The sequence below is a fragment of the Excalfactoria chinensis genome, chromosome 8 (genome assembly GCF_039878825.1).
Source record: "Excalfactoria chinensis isolate bCotChi1 chromosome 8, bCotChi1.hap2, whole genome shotgun sequence".
Lineage (NCBI taxonomy): Eukaryota > Metazoa > Chordata > Aves > Galliformes > Phasianidae > Excalfactoria > Excalfactoria chinensis.
This window is the reverse complement of record NC_092832.1, coordinates 5,409,699-5,424,257: the sequence shown is the minus strand read 5'-3', so window position 1 is coordinate 5,424,257 and position 14,559 is coordinate 5,409,699.

Below are 14,559 nucleotides of genomic sequence, written 5' to 3'. Positions count from 1 at the left end.
GGCAGCACTGAGAATAAAGTTGGGGCATTTTATTGTAAGCAATGAATAATTGCACCAAAGGTTAGATATAAAGAAAAAATAACTCTTTTCCAAGTGTATCAGGTTATATGTTGTAGATATAAATTCTATTCCTCTCAATATTAATGACTTGCTGCATCTGCCTAACACACAGAGTGGACCACTGTAGGAGTAGTTGAATCCCACCCCCATCCATACCTGACACAATTGAAAAAGCCAAGGGAGAATAAAGACTGCCTGAATTCTCATAGCTCTAATCACATTTTTTATCCTCTAGGTGTCTCTTCCTTTCTTAGCTCTTAGATTTTTCAAGAGCATGAGCTTAAGTTTTTATAAAAGATATATAGCAGAGAGATTTACTTAATATGTGGCAAAGCACAGAGCACCAAATTCTGAATTTTTTAAGATATGATGTTTAGTCAGATTGGACACTTCAGGCACTGAAATTATATTCTCATACCACAGTTTTCACATTTGTGCACACACTGTGGAAATCCCAGTCTCTTACTCAAGCAAGCTTCTACAACAAACTCACTGAAAATCTAATGGTGTTTCTGCTAGTAGGTCTGTTCTTTCACAGGAATTAAGGCATGGAGTAACTGTGGGCACTGATCTTTTGGTTGGAGTTTTTCAGACATGGTCTCTGCATATAAGTGACAAACCAGTGCTAGAGAGTGAATGCTCAAATCCACACTATGGATGATTTTCGAAATCGGATGGAATTGTTGGAGATGCAAAGTTGACATGGGGATAGTCTCCAGACTGTCACCCCCGTGTAATGTAAGTAATCACATAGGACACTCTGCAGTCCAGAGTTTATTTTTATTGCTGTAATTGGGGTACTTTAGGGAAATTTGGTATTCGTTGCCACTCAGCTTCCTGATGGTTGCAAATTACTTCACTTGGCCATTACTGTACTATATTTACTTACACTGTCTATCCTATTTATTTATTTATTTTGTCTACAAGGCATTTTATCCCGCATTCAGGGAAGATATGCTATAAAAATATTAAAACTGTTTTATTAAGTAAGTGCTGTACCTGAACTATTCGTTCTTCCACCAGTGGTCCAGAGCATACCCCAGCACAGCATTTAGCAGTGTGACTAATCTGAAGCCTGTAGTTCATTTTCTCTATTGTGTTCTCCCTGTTGAACAATTTGTATAAACACTGTGATGCTTTCCTGTGGGTAGGGCACTGTATGTGTTACCAAATGTATACATTATCTATAGGCATGTTAGAAAAGGGGGCTTCAAGAAGAGAACAATCTTCTCTTCTGTGGCCCTTATTTGTTCTGGGGGTTTATTTCAAGGCCACTTGTTATCCTCTGAGGAAGTTCATTTGCTTCTCAAATCACCTTTTTTACTGAATACAGTTATTGGTTACAAAATAAAGCTGTTCATGACTGTAGAGATGATTATTTTTAAACAATATGCTTTAAGATCCAAGCCTGACAAGTTTTATAAGATACGGTCTGACAACTTTTGTATACCTTGGCGTTTGCAGTGATCTTAGTTGGAACACCAAGCAAAACTGCCCATGGACAACAGTAAATGACAAGAGAAAAGTGGTTTTGACTTTACATAAATTGTCTAAAGATAGTCAAAGAAGTTAGTCAAGCTATCCAGTAGATGTGATTTTAGCCAGCACAGGATAGCTTTATGTGATCTTTGGAATATGTCAAAATGATGTAAGTGTATAAAAAAAATTGGTGAATATTTGTCTATCAAATGTGATTCTAGGCCCAGTGTCACACACTTTCTTCATAATTGACAATAGTACAGCAGAAAAAAGGGATGTTCTAGTGGTAAATGTGTACAGAATGTTAACAGTTTTGTGAAGCACAAATTATACACAGCTTTGTTGTTTACAACATGGTTCATTTTAAACAATCTCAATGAATGAGATTTTTAGAACTGCTTTAAGGCCTCCCTTTCTGGTACTCCTAAGGCTTTGTTACTGTGTATCTCTGAGCAGATACATACAGGCCTTTCTCCAGCTTTCTTAATCTATTTACAATGAATTATCTTTTTTTTGTTTGGTTGTTTTTGTTTTTGTTTTAATTGGGGAAGTTAGCTCCAAGTCCATTTTCTTTCTCTGGGGCAGGAAAAAGAAAAGAATACATTGTACTTTTGAAGAAAAGGATACAGAGGTTGAGGGGGAAAAAAATCATGATTGCTTGTACTGAGAGCACATATTGAGTAGCTATAGTGCTGTGAATCAGCCACACTGATTATGGGAAATGAGAAACACAACATGAGATCAAGTATTATGCTGAAGAAGAATACGGGGATATCTTATGCCTCTTAACTTCTGAATGAAAAGAGTAAACACTTGATTAAAAAAAAAACCACAACAGTTTATCTCTTAGCCTACTGAATTGCTTTCTCAAAACACTTATATTAATTCTGGACTAAGTAAACAGCAGTTGTTAGCATTCAGTCAGGCTTGTATAAGAGATATATTCTCTGGCAGGCCCGCACCAATGAAACTCCACTTCAACTAAGTTTTGTATTCTGCTTAAACCATCTGCTTGCAGTGTGTCATCACTGGCTTACTAAAATGCTTTTCAGATTACCCTATTCTTCACCCCTTTTATTGTGGAGTATCATATTTTATTTCTTAATGAAGTAGAGGTTGAGTCTACTTGAGTCTCAGGGTCAAATAAGAGCATCTACTTCATTGGAAGCTCATTTCTTATCTTGATTTTAATTGTAGAAATGGAACAATGAGGTAATCCAGTCTACTCACTATTCTAAGTAATTCAAGTCACTTTATTCAGCTCCCTAGGAAGAGGCTGTCAGCAGTTTGGAATTTGAAATAGCAAGTATTGCTTTGTGCTTAACAAAATATAGATAACTGACAGCACCTTCAAATAGGGAATGGTTCATTTTGTGATGCAAAACAGATAGCTTGGTTGGGAATAGTATTGCGTATCTATATGCAGGACTAAATCCCAGACAGAAAGCACAGGCAGATAAAAAGATTGCACTGGCTCGTCTCTTTTCTGCAGCAAAACTGAATATTTCATAGCCCTCAAGAGAGTCAGGCAAGTGACTGGTTAATACATGACTGTGTTTGACATACCTTATAACTAGTTTTGAACTTTCAGATTCCTTCTTTAAACATGCAGTTTCTTTCTGTGATTGAATAGCTGTCGCTAGTAACAATCTTTTAATAGGAGATTTACATGTTACAGAACATCATGCTTCCAACATAGGTAAGAAATATTCCTGATATCATTGATAACAAAAGTGCTGAAAAGCTAGGCAGTCTTCATCTAAGACTGTATTCACCTCTGCCATTAATTATAGGAGAGAGGTTTGGTTTCAGTGTCAGTGATAATAATCTTTAAACTAACATGACATACACATTTTGGGAAATGGAGATTTGTGTTCTTAGAGCTTGTGGTCAGTGGAGATAACTGATAGCCCAAGTAATCTGATAGTGTTTGGAAGCCTATTAGTTCAGCTCTTTGCCATCATGTTGTATCACAATGGAATGTTCTTTAGTGTCTGCCATTTGTAAACCTGCCAAGATCTCAGTGCGTGAAACATCAGTAAAATATTTCTGGGCATGCTACCAAAGGGAACTGCTTCATGCATTTGGCCCTTTTCCTCCCCTCTGGCTGGTGCTTTCTGAGATCGCTGCTGGAGTTCAGCCCAAGTTCTACATGCATCTCCGTGCCCTGTGTGGCTGAGATGCATGCATGTAAGGCCGTTCTGCTTCTCCAAATAATTTCCAGATGGCTTGGAAGCAGTGTCTTGCAAGTCATCCTTCTGAGCTGACATGCTCATTAGCTAACTGATCCTACAGCAATCACTTAACACGTGAACCCCCTGTAAAACGAACTGTTAAACTGGTGGGTTGAGCAAACTCCCACTGACGTTACATCGAAAATGCTTTGGTAAATGTATCGGAATTCCAGTCAGTTATAAAGCAACTATACAAACTGAAAGCTGCCTGGAAAGGGAATTAATGATATTTTTGTATTCTTATGGTGAAAAATTGAAGATGTGTTGAAACTTGCAACAAGATGCAGGAGGAAAGCAGGCAGACTTTGCAGATCTGCTCTAGATTCTGCAGCAAAGCTCCTGTTGGCACTGGGCAGTTTCTGTAGGCAGGTGAAGCACTCCCATCTGGAGCCAACCCCATCCAATGGGTGCTCCTAGTTAGGTGAGCTGAGCATGTCTTGTTGCTTGGTTTAAAATATAATTGTCCAAAGGTACAGACAAATACGAGTCTTCAATTAGCTGTTTTATTACATTATAACACCCAAAGTTAGTAGAATCACAGTATATCTGAGTGTGGAAGGATCTCTGGCTCACTCCCACTGCCTCAAAGCAAGTTAAACATAGAAGATTTTGCTTAGGGCCATGGCAGGTCAAAATCTGAATTTCTCCAAGGATGGATATTTCAAAACCCCTCAGGGCTCTTCTCTTATTTACTTTATTGTGAAAATTTTACTTAAACCACACTTTCATTACCACTAAAATGCTGTGTTCCCATGAGTATTTATTGCAGTGCCCTTCCCTATCATCCAAGGAGGTAAGCAGAAAAACAAACAGAGTGAGGAGCCTACAACATAGCCTTAACCCAGGCTCAGGGGATTATACATAGATGCTATGCTCTGTCTCTTTTTTGCTTCAGTACAGACATTTCTTATTTCACGTGGCTTTACATTAGTTGTCTGCATGTTCTTGTTTAAGCCACTAGTGTGCAGCTCTCTCCTAGCTGCATCAAGATTATCCATTAAAAAAGCTCTCTTCTGCATGTGAAGAAAAAAATAGTAGTATTTAAGAAGGCAGACTAATCTGATTTTCATCAGTTTTTAGATCATTTTTAATATCTATTAGACATTTGAGATATATTTTTATTAAGAATAAGTACGGGAAGACAGGTTTTCATCAGTGAGAATCTGGTCAGCACATTAAAGAAATGAACTTGCACGAGTTTGCAGGCAGTGGTGTTTATATAACGTTCTGTTAGAGCAATGCTATATCAACAGCTGAATTTGCATTAAGTGACCTGGATGTCTCCAACCATATTTATTTGCTAATGAGTTGGAATGCCGTTGTCAAAAAGCATAGAATGACTCTAGAGCAGGCAGTACTGTGTGGAGAATAGCTGAGCTCATAATAGGAAATGAGATGAGGTCTTAAATGATTTATGTGGTTTTAGATTCCTTTTTCTTTTTCATATGTTTAACTTAACTTTGGGTTAATTAAAAATCTTTTTCCTCATAAGATGTTTGATGTACCCGCATGACAATTCTCTATATAGATAAGTACTGAACACTTTCTATAATGATTAAGTTAAAAATATTGTTTAAAATAAATCAGCAACGAGAAACACCCATATTATTTTCTTAAGATTTTAATAATGCAGAGCATAATCACTTGATCTTAGCCAATTAATGGTTTCCATTTTTGCTGTTGAGGGTCTGAAAATTAACTATTTAAATATACAGAGAGCAATCAGGTTGTGGGGGTCTCTTCACAACTTGATTATGGGAATGAAAATCTGGAATGCTCTTACTTGTCTCACTGGAACATATGCGACACCTTTGAACTTGTTTGTTACTAAGGAGACTTGGAAATCTGACTTTATGTTGTGAAGCAAAGTAAGAACCAATCTTTTGCAGACTTTTCATTTCAGGTCAGACATTCAGGCTTGCTAATGGCAACTGTTTCTCTCCTAGAGTATATAATAATTCCCAAAGCAGTTGCAGAGCCTGTTACCCAGATCAGTCTACATACTTGAAAAGGAAGCCACCCACTTTTACTGAAGCGTGTGATGAGGTACAGAGGTTATGAATGAGCTTGAAGTCCTGTCTGGAATAATACAGTTATTTTTGAAGATAATCAGAATCTGGAGGAGGAAATGCAAAGGTTGAACTTCCATGCCCACAACTGTCTCATTTCCTGCTAATGTTCAGCCTTGATGACACCCCCAAGTATTTTTTTGCTCAGGGATTCTTCCTTCCTCCACTTCTTCCAGTGTTCAGGTTTCTTCCTCTTCTCCTCTACCTGAATGTCCTGCTACTTGAGCAGCAGTGGTTCCAGCACTGTCCACATGTGTGGCATCTGTGCTACCGGTTTACCATCACTGTGCTTAATGGTATCTCGACTAATTTATTTATTTCTCTTGGCTTGCTGCAAGCTTTCTCATGAATGGCAAGGAGAACTGATTTTGTAAAGGATTTTTGAACATTTTCCTCAGCTTATTGTTCATTGGGGAGGAGTGCTGAGGAGCACAGCAGCATGCACTGAGGTCAGTTGAGCCCTGGGCAACACCTGTCTCTGTGCTGCCTCTCCCCTCCCTGCAGCAGCCGTGGCACATTGGCTGCTGACAACTAATCTGCTTGGATGAACCTGTTACTGTGAATTTCAGAAAGGCTACAGCTTGAGGTATTTAAAAACTACACTGCTAAATCCATCCATAGTGAACAGTCCATTTTTAGGATATCACAATAAGTATATTTTGCTTATGTAATCAATCCTAGGACACAAATACTTTGGCATTCATTCTGTCCAATTTACTTCACTGGTTCACATGAGAGAGAAGTTATGTGGTCAGTTCTGTATTGCAGCTTCAGGTGCAGTTGTAACTACTTTTTTATTTATTGAAAACCATGGTTCAGTTTTCCTTCTTTTAAACTCCACAAATTCAATTTTTGCTAATTAAAAAGTATGTTGTTGAGGCTAACCTGGAGTTGCATAAATCAATAATGCTACATGGAAAAAGAGAACAAATTATACCTCTCATTTGCATAATGGACAAGATCTGAAATGAATTCCTTGGGTTAATGAGGGTCCTCGGGGTTATTCACCAGGATACATGCAGCCCCCTGTGACATCTGTGTGGTACTTATTGAAAAGCACTGCTCAGAGGAAGAAAAAGGGAGAAGAAATAATAATAAAAAAAAGGCAGTATGCTGAAGCTTTTAGCTTTAGTGCATTGATTTCTGACTGCCTGCACTGAGCTCCAGCATAAGCCAAGGATACAAATTCAGATTTACCCTGGCTTTGAGGTTCAAAGTTGGTTCTAATCTCAGCTGGGGATTTGGCTAAGGCAGAGCCGAGTTCCCAGGTTTCTGTCACACTGGTGTGAGATTGTTTTTCTTCTCAGAAAGAAAACAGTGCTCCCTAGAGGGAAGGAAACATGAACATCTTGAAACATGCAGGAGGTTTTGGAGCTCTGTAAATTTAGGTCTAAATTTTAGGTGAGAAAATGAGGTGGTCAAAATGCTGTGAACAGATAGTTACAACTACATTAAAATGGCTCACATTTCCTATCTTGTTTCTGCTCCATTACCTTTATCCTCTTATTCCGGACAGTTTGATTCTTCTTTCTCTGGTTACCTCACTGAGAATCAGAGATGTGCTGGAGGGGTGCAGGGCAATTCGAGGGCAATGCCTCTGCTGAGAGGTGGAGATGGAAGGAGGCTGGCTATGGCTGGAGTGCAGGACTCTGTGAACAGGGGATTGCTTCTGGAAGCTTGTGAGGTGACTGCAGCTGGACTGCAGGCTCTTCAGGGAGGTGGCAAGGGATGGATTCAAGGCACAAGTGAAGACCTTTCACATCCCCACGCAATGTCAAATTTCCCCTTACAACACCCTGGGAAGTCGGTGTGCATCTCTAAGTTCAATAGAAAAGAATGGATAAAAGTTATGGACCTAAGCCCTGTTTTTGAGAGTGAATTATCTTAACTGAATTTTAAAATTAGAATTGAACTCTTCAGCATGGAATGGTTCTAAACAGAAGGCCTTCCAACAAAATCTAAGTGAGCTGTTTGCATGTTTCACCTAATGTGGGGCAAAAAGTTACCATGAATTTCAAACAACAAATTCCTTCCTGCTTTCTTTCCCGATTAATCGGTGTCTCAAGCATTAAATTAGATCATCTCTTCTGCTACAGAGAGATGTTCTGAAGGAGTGAAGGTTGAGTGGAGCAGGAACTTGTAGTACAGTTACTACAACCTGTAGGGTTCCTATTTCTGGTGCCCCAATTCTGCTTCTCTCACCAGTGCACCACATTTCTGGAGTTTAGAACCAGGCAGGCTTTTCATCAGCTGAAATGTAAGTTCTGTTATCATGCCTAACAAGTGTGGGCATGATAACAGAACAAGTGTACAGATACAAGTGTAATACCTTCTCACTGCACTGGTTCTGCTGCTCTTACAGGATTAAATGTGAAATGTGCTTTTCAAAACAGTGGTTAGTTTTAGTTAATTGTCACCGAGATACATTCTGTAAATAATGACTATGGTTTCATATTATACTGATTTAAAGAAATCGATGAGTAGGAACTTAACAGCAGAGTTTTGTTACTGTTAAGTAAGGCATTCTGTATTGGCAGTGCTGGGCATCGAGATAACTCTCCAAGAACATCCCACCAGTTGATTGCTGGTAAACGGGTTATATCTTCACATGTATTACATATGCATTACATTCCTAAATTCATTAACCTATCCCCGCCCCTCCCTAACCTTCCCCCCCCTCCCTTCCCCACCCCCCATGCCTGCCTAACAAATATACCCTTATTTGGCAGTCTTTTTCAGTGTCCTGATGGTTGACTGTTAGTCTTTGAGGGTCATTTACTTCCTCCCAACGCTCCTTTTTGTCCCAGATATCGCTGTGGAACCAAGGGCAATTGGAGAAGTCTCTGCACGCTCAGGTAAGGAAGACAAAGGGGACCATCTTGATGTGTTTTGTGGCATTTCCATCATTCTGTATTTGTTTCTTTTGCCTTGTTAAAGCAGCCCAGCCTTAGGAAGTCTTCCCATCTGCAGTACTACATCACAACATCTAAGGGTTACTGTGGCGTTGCAAGTAAGCATTAACAGAATAATTTGTGTGATTACTTCTTCAAATCGATATTCTGATGTATTCCCCCCTGGAGGATCAGAAAAAAAACGAGGTTCACACTTGGCCCCTGCAATTATTTCCTGCCTTTTCTGCTGTGTCGCTGTAGTGCTGTAGGGCAGTCTCCCTGTTGTCTTCCTGTAGTTAGTGAACATGAAAAGTATTGTTATGCTAATGGTTCTTTGACCAGAATTTCTCTGAAGACTACATTTGCAAAAGGTGCCCTCCTGCTGCCTTCCTGGATGAATGAATTGCACCTTAAGACAAGAGCCACTTTCTCCCTCTGGTTGCCCAACTCACCCTTAAGTATTTCTAAGGCAACAGCATAGTAATTATTCGCTTCATTTATTACCATAAAAATTCAACTTATTGAAAGAAACGTGATTAGTACCTCTTATTGAAAAGGCGAGAATTCTCCTAAGATGCTGTGCAAATGAAATTGTATATAAAAACATGTCAAAAAATGATAATCATATCAGAAATTGGCTCTGAGTGAATAGGAGTGATGAGATGAGGAAACGATGTGGCAAACCTTGAGTCTCAGGGGAGATGTCTGTTGCACAGATAGCTTGGGCTGTCAGGCTGGTTTGTCATAAGCCATGTGGCTGGAGTATAAGACACTTTAAAACCAGCAGGACTTAACCGTGCAGGGTCTGTTGCAAGGTCTGTGGTGTAGCCTCTTTCTCTGTGCCATTTGTCTCCCAAAAGGCTTCCTTGCCCCTTTCCCTTGAGGATTACCTGGGCTGCATGTGACTGGGGAGAAGGCTTGGGCAGGCTGGAGGAGCTGGCAGAAGTGCTGCTGCATGTGTGAATGGGTGGGGAAGGGACTGCAGCTCAGAGGTGCACAGAGAGGAACCCAAGATGTGTGTCTGAGCCCACAGGTCACAGGTAGCTGTGCAGCAGCCTTCCTGTAGTGCTCTGTTGGAGGACCGCGTGCAGCTGACTGGTCACAGACTTCTAGGTTCAGTTTTACAGTTCTTTGTCATATTTGTACAGATAGATTCTGAAAACGTGTTCAAGGAAGGTATTTTGTAGGTGGAAATTTCTGCCCGTGCCTTTGGTTATTGAGCTCATTATCTACATTCAATAAAGCCTTTAAATGTGCCAGGGAAAGAACTGCTGAGCTGAGAAATGGAGTCGAATGAGATTTTTTTTTTTCATTGTGTTAGTGCTGCAAATAGAGCCTTGAAGAACAACAGACAAACAAAAACTTCTAAACGAAACCTCTTCCCCTGGGCCATCCTGTCTTCTATCTGTTATTTCCTCACTGTAATTGCACTATTTCTGCCCACGTGTAGTGCCATTGTATTCTTTGTCATATGGTCATATGGGGTGAGTCATTCTGGACCAAATTTTAAACTGTGTTCAGGCAATAGACCATGGAGCCTACAGAGTGAACCAGGGTGCTACGTGGGTGCAACCCGACCTTGTTGGGAGGTAGGGTTTGTTATGTTGGGAATCAGTGGAGCATTATACTGCTTTGGCAGGTCTTGTCTGTGTCTCTAGAGAGAGGTCTTTTTTTCACATGTGGAGCTAAGTTGTTTATTTATGTAGGAACACACTTGTATGTGCTGCGTAACAGCCATCTCCAAACTACTGCGTCTGGTCTGTGATCTGTAAAGCTACGAATTATGAGACAGTTCCCAGGGATTTGTAGACTTCTGAAAACTGAATTCCATTGTAGGAACTCAGTGAATTAAATTGCCCCAACGCCTGTGGTTTTGAGCGTTTGTAAGCCTTCATTCTATGCAGAAAAATGACACACTAAGTAAAGAGAAATTCTGCAAGCTGAAGCCAGCAGAGATTCTGCCGCGCTTTACCTATAGTTCTTCAAAAGGTGTTTGATCCTTAGATAAAACATTTGTTAATACTTTAAAGATTTCAGTTTAAGAACTTTAAAGGTTTTTCTCTTTTTCTGTGTTAGAAACCTAATAATATGGTATAATTTTACTTGAATATTAAATTCCTTTTCATATTTGGGGCTAACTATTCACCCTGGGCATCCAGGAACAACAGTGTAACAGGGTGGAATGGGAAATTGGGGAGTGAAAGGAGGAAAGAAGGGTTGGGGAAATGAGATTGGAGGCTTAGCATCATTTCAGAGATTGGATTTAACTCTGAGGTCTCTGACTCTCTTCTAGCAACATGAAAAAGATAATCTTTTTATGTCATTGATAGGCAAATTGTGGGAAATGCTGAATGCAGGTCACAGAAACTAATTAGAAAAAGAATTAAAAGATGAAAATCTCCCTTCAGACACAAAATCATGTTATTGGATAAACTGAGGTGCTGATAGTCATATTCTCCCCTCCCCTCAGCCCCTTTTTTTTTCCTTATTTTTTTATTTCTAAAATATGTTTGCAGGAAATGGAGCAAAGCAAACAGAAATGAGTGGCAGGGTGTTAATTGAGACTTGATAATTAAAGTGAAATATAGCAAAGGAACAGATATCCTGTCTTTCAGCATGAAAATCATGACGGGTACCACCTATGGACTCTCAGCACTGTTGCAGTAACCCTGGGAGGCTGCCAGCAGGAGCCTTAGTGATGCACAGCTCTGTGCCTGAGAACAAACATTAGCAGGTGGGGAGTTTCTTAAAACGGATTCTTTTAATTGATCATTTTCTCTTTTGCTTTTCTATCTTGGCACCAGGGCTGTTGATGGCTATGAAATGGCAAGGATGTACTCCCTGGGCATTGACATGCGTGAGTGAACAAGTGGCAGTTGCAGGGTAATGACAGCGGTGCCTTGTGCCAGTCTCAGCTGAGTGCTGCGAGATTAAATAGATTAAATGAAAATAGATGCAAGCTAATTGAATTTAGGGATATAGGAGATGAAATCAGAGTAGTACAAAATTAGGCCCAAGACTGGAACTCTTTTACTTCTTAGAGGCTCTCTCTGTGGATTGCTAGAGTTAGGAGCTCTTCAGTCTTAAGTCAATTAGAAATGAAAATAATACAACAAACATACACAGTAAGACAAGGAGCCACTTTTCTTCAATCGGAATACTGGTTTGCAAAAGATTTAGTGTTTTGGAAAATGAATAGCTTGAGAACCATCTGAGATTGAAGTTGCTTGAGTTTTCTCAATTTTTTATTTGAAGATGACTTGGGAGTTTGAGTGTCTGAGGAGCTGTTATCCAGATTGATGGTAAGAGTCTCCTTTATGGAGTGAAGATGTTTAGAAGTGTAATGAAGTCTGTGAGACAATGTGATTGACTCGCTCTGTGGATCTTGTTGTAGTCTCAAAGAGAGGTGGTGGATTAAACCCCCCTTCTCTGTACCTCACATCTAGACCTTGAAATGAGGGTATTTTACGGAAAGACCTAAATTAAGGAGCTGATGAGCTTTATTTGCAGACAGCAAGAGAGAGCACTAATCTTAAAGAATGGTATAAGAAATAAAATAGACACAAAAGGGAGGAGAACATAATAGAAGAAGGGAAGTTTTAAAACGAATAGAGCAAATCGAGTGCAAAGCTGTAGGTATGTGTTGTGTTTTTCTGGGCCTTGGATTTAAAAGAACTGTGAACTTGAAGCAGAGGATGAAGGGTTTGATTTGAATATGAATGTCTGGCAGGGTCTGAGCAGCATGAAAGGGATAATTTTAGCAGTAGCTTTTTGAATATGCTGGTTGGATACAAGCTGAGATATAAGTAGGCTAGACAGGCTATAGCGAAGATCAAGAGTGAAGGGAAAAAACATGAAAGGCAGGTGAAATTCACCTATGTGCAAAGAAGTCTGGCAGAAGCATGTGTGACTTTCAGTAATACTGCATCCAGTTTTGTAAATTTAATTGGTGCACTAGGCCTCAGGGTGGCAAACAAAAACTTCACCCATTGGGTCAGGGTATGTTGTGTGGTTTATGCTTACATGCCAAATACGCTGAGGGTTTTGGTGAGGGTCTGGAGTGGGGAGAAGGTTATCAGATTATGGATTCTGCTGAGATATCTGCCTAAATGGGGGGTGTTGTTTGTAATAATGGACTTCAGTAGACTCAGAAGAGCTTGTAGGGTTTGCAACAATAGAGTAAAATACATCTAGCTTTGGAGCTAGCTAATGATAGATTTATGGCAAATACCTTGACATTCATTTTCAGAGTTAATCCCTGCTTGTGCTGTTGAATGTCAAAACAAATGTAATATTTAGTGAACTAATCAAAAACATAAGAATAGCGTCCAGCACTTTTTTCTCTTACTTATGAAGCAAATGCTTTTTAAATTCCACTGTGATGAATAGTACTAGGAAAAAATACCATGGAAAGGAAAAGAGTTTCACAGCCATAGGTGACCGCTGGAAAAGGGAGTACACTGTAAGAAGTTTAAGTAATATTTTCAGACAGGCCATTTGGCAGAATATTCCTTCTGTCAGATCCTTTCGATTCCACTTGTTAGACATAACTTTAGGTCACCTTTGGTTTTTAAAAATCAAGTTAAAATTAAAATCTTTTATTTTATTCCTGCTCTTTCTTTCATTGAGAAAAATATTGAATTTTGGCACTGACTTTGCTAAATTCAGAAGTAAACCTCAAAACACTTTGTTCAATTTAAATTGGACCATTTGCAAGGTTAACAATTGATATGTTTCTAGAATTTAAGAGTTTCCTTTGTATGTAATGGAATCTATAAGATCCCACAGGAACCTTTATTTGACTTCATGTAGTAAGAGGATGTCATAGGATGATTTTCATACTTATTAACCAAGTAATGAATGAAAATAGATTTTTAATTTTATTTATTTATTTATTTATTTATTTATTTTCAAGAGTTTCAGTTAAGAATTAGAAAGGCTAAGTTCATTTATGGTGTAATGAAAATCAATATCATTACTTCAGGAATGTATTTTGTTCTTTTGAGGGCTGCTCCAGAAGAAATGCCTCCCCTTTTATCACGCTGGCCCACAAAATCAGAGGCAGAAGTTGTTGGTGTGACAGGAGAAGTTGAACCTTCCTGCCATTGATTCTATTGTATTTTGTTGCCATGTGACAGATGGCAGCAGAGGGGCAGTCTGACATAATGGTGTATATATATATTGTGTGTATGCAGCAAAGGTGTCTTTGAATTCCTCCAAGCAGGAAAAAGTGGCACTCATTTACATTTATTGATGGATGTGAGCACTAAGGTTTCATTTTCTTTTTTCTTTGGGATTCAGATTGCTTGTAGTTTCAAAACTACAAGTTTCGAAACTTGTGGATGTGAGCAGAGTGAAGTGGTGGGTGGTGCATGTTAGCAGTGGCAACAGTAACAGTGCAGCGCTTCCAAACTGGTGCAGATCTGTACAAGCATGGCTGGCAAAAATGCACAGCTAATGGTGGTGACCGTGTTGAAAAGAAGTGTTTTGTGACTGAGAATTTGCTCTATCGAATAGTGTTACTGTGTACTCTGTTATAGTTTCCATGGAAATAAATAGGAGGCATTACTTTCAGAGCATGTTCCCTTTAGATATCACTGACCCTAAGTGGATGTTTTTTCAAACTCTTCAGTGTACTGATCAATGAGTTTTACTGTGTTTCATGAGGTACTCCACAACTGATAATTTAAAGTGTGTTCTTCTATTTATATTACTTTATTGCCATGAAATAAATCATCACTGTCATCTGCTCTGTTGCTTAATAATGTCAAATGATGCGTGCCATTCCAAAAGTGGATATCTGATTTCAGAATAGAGTAAAATGAA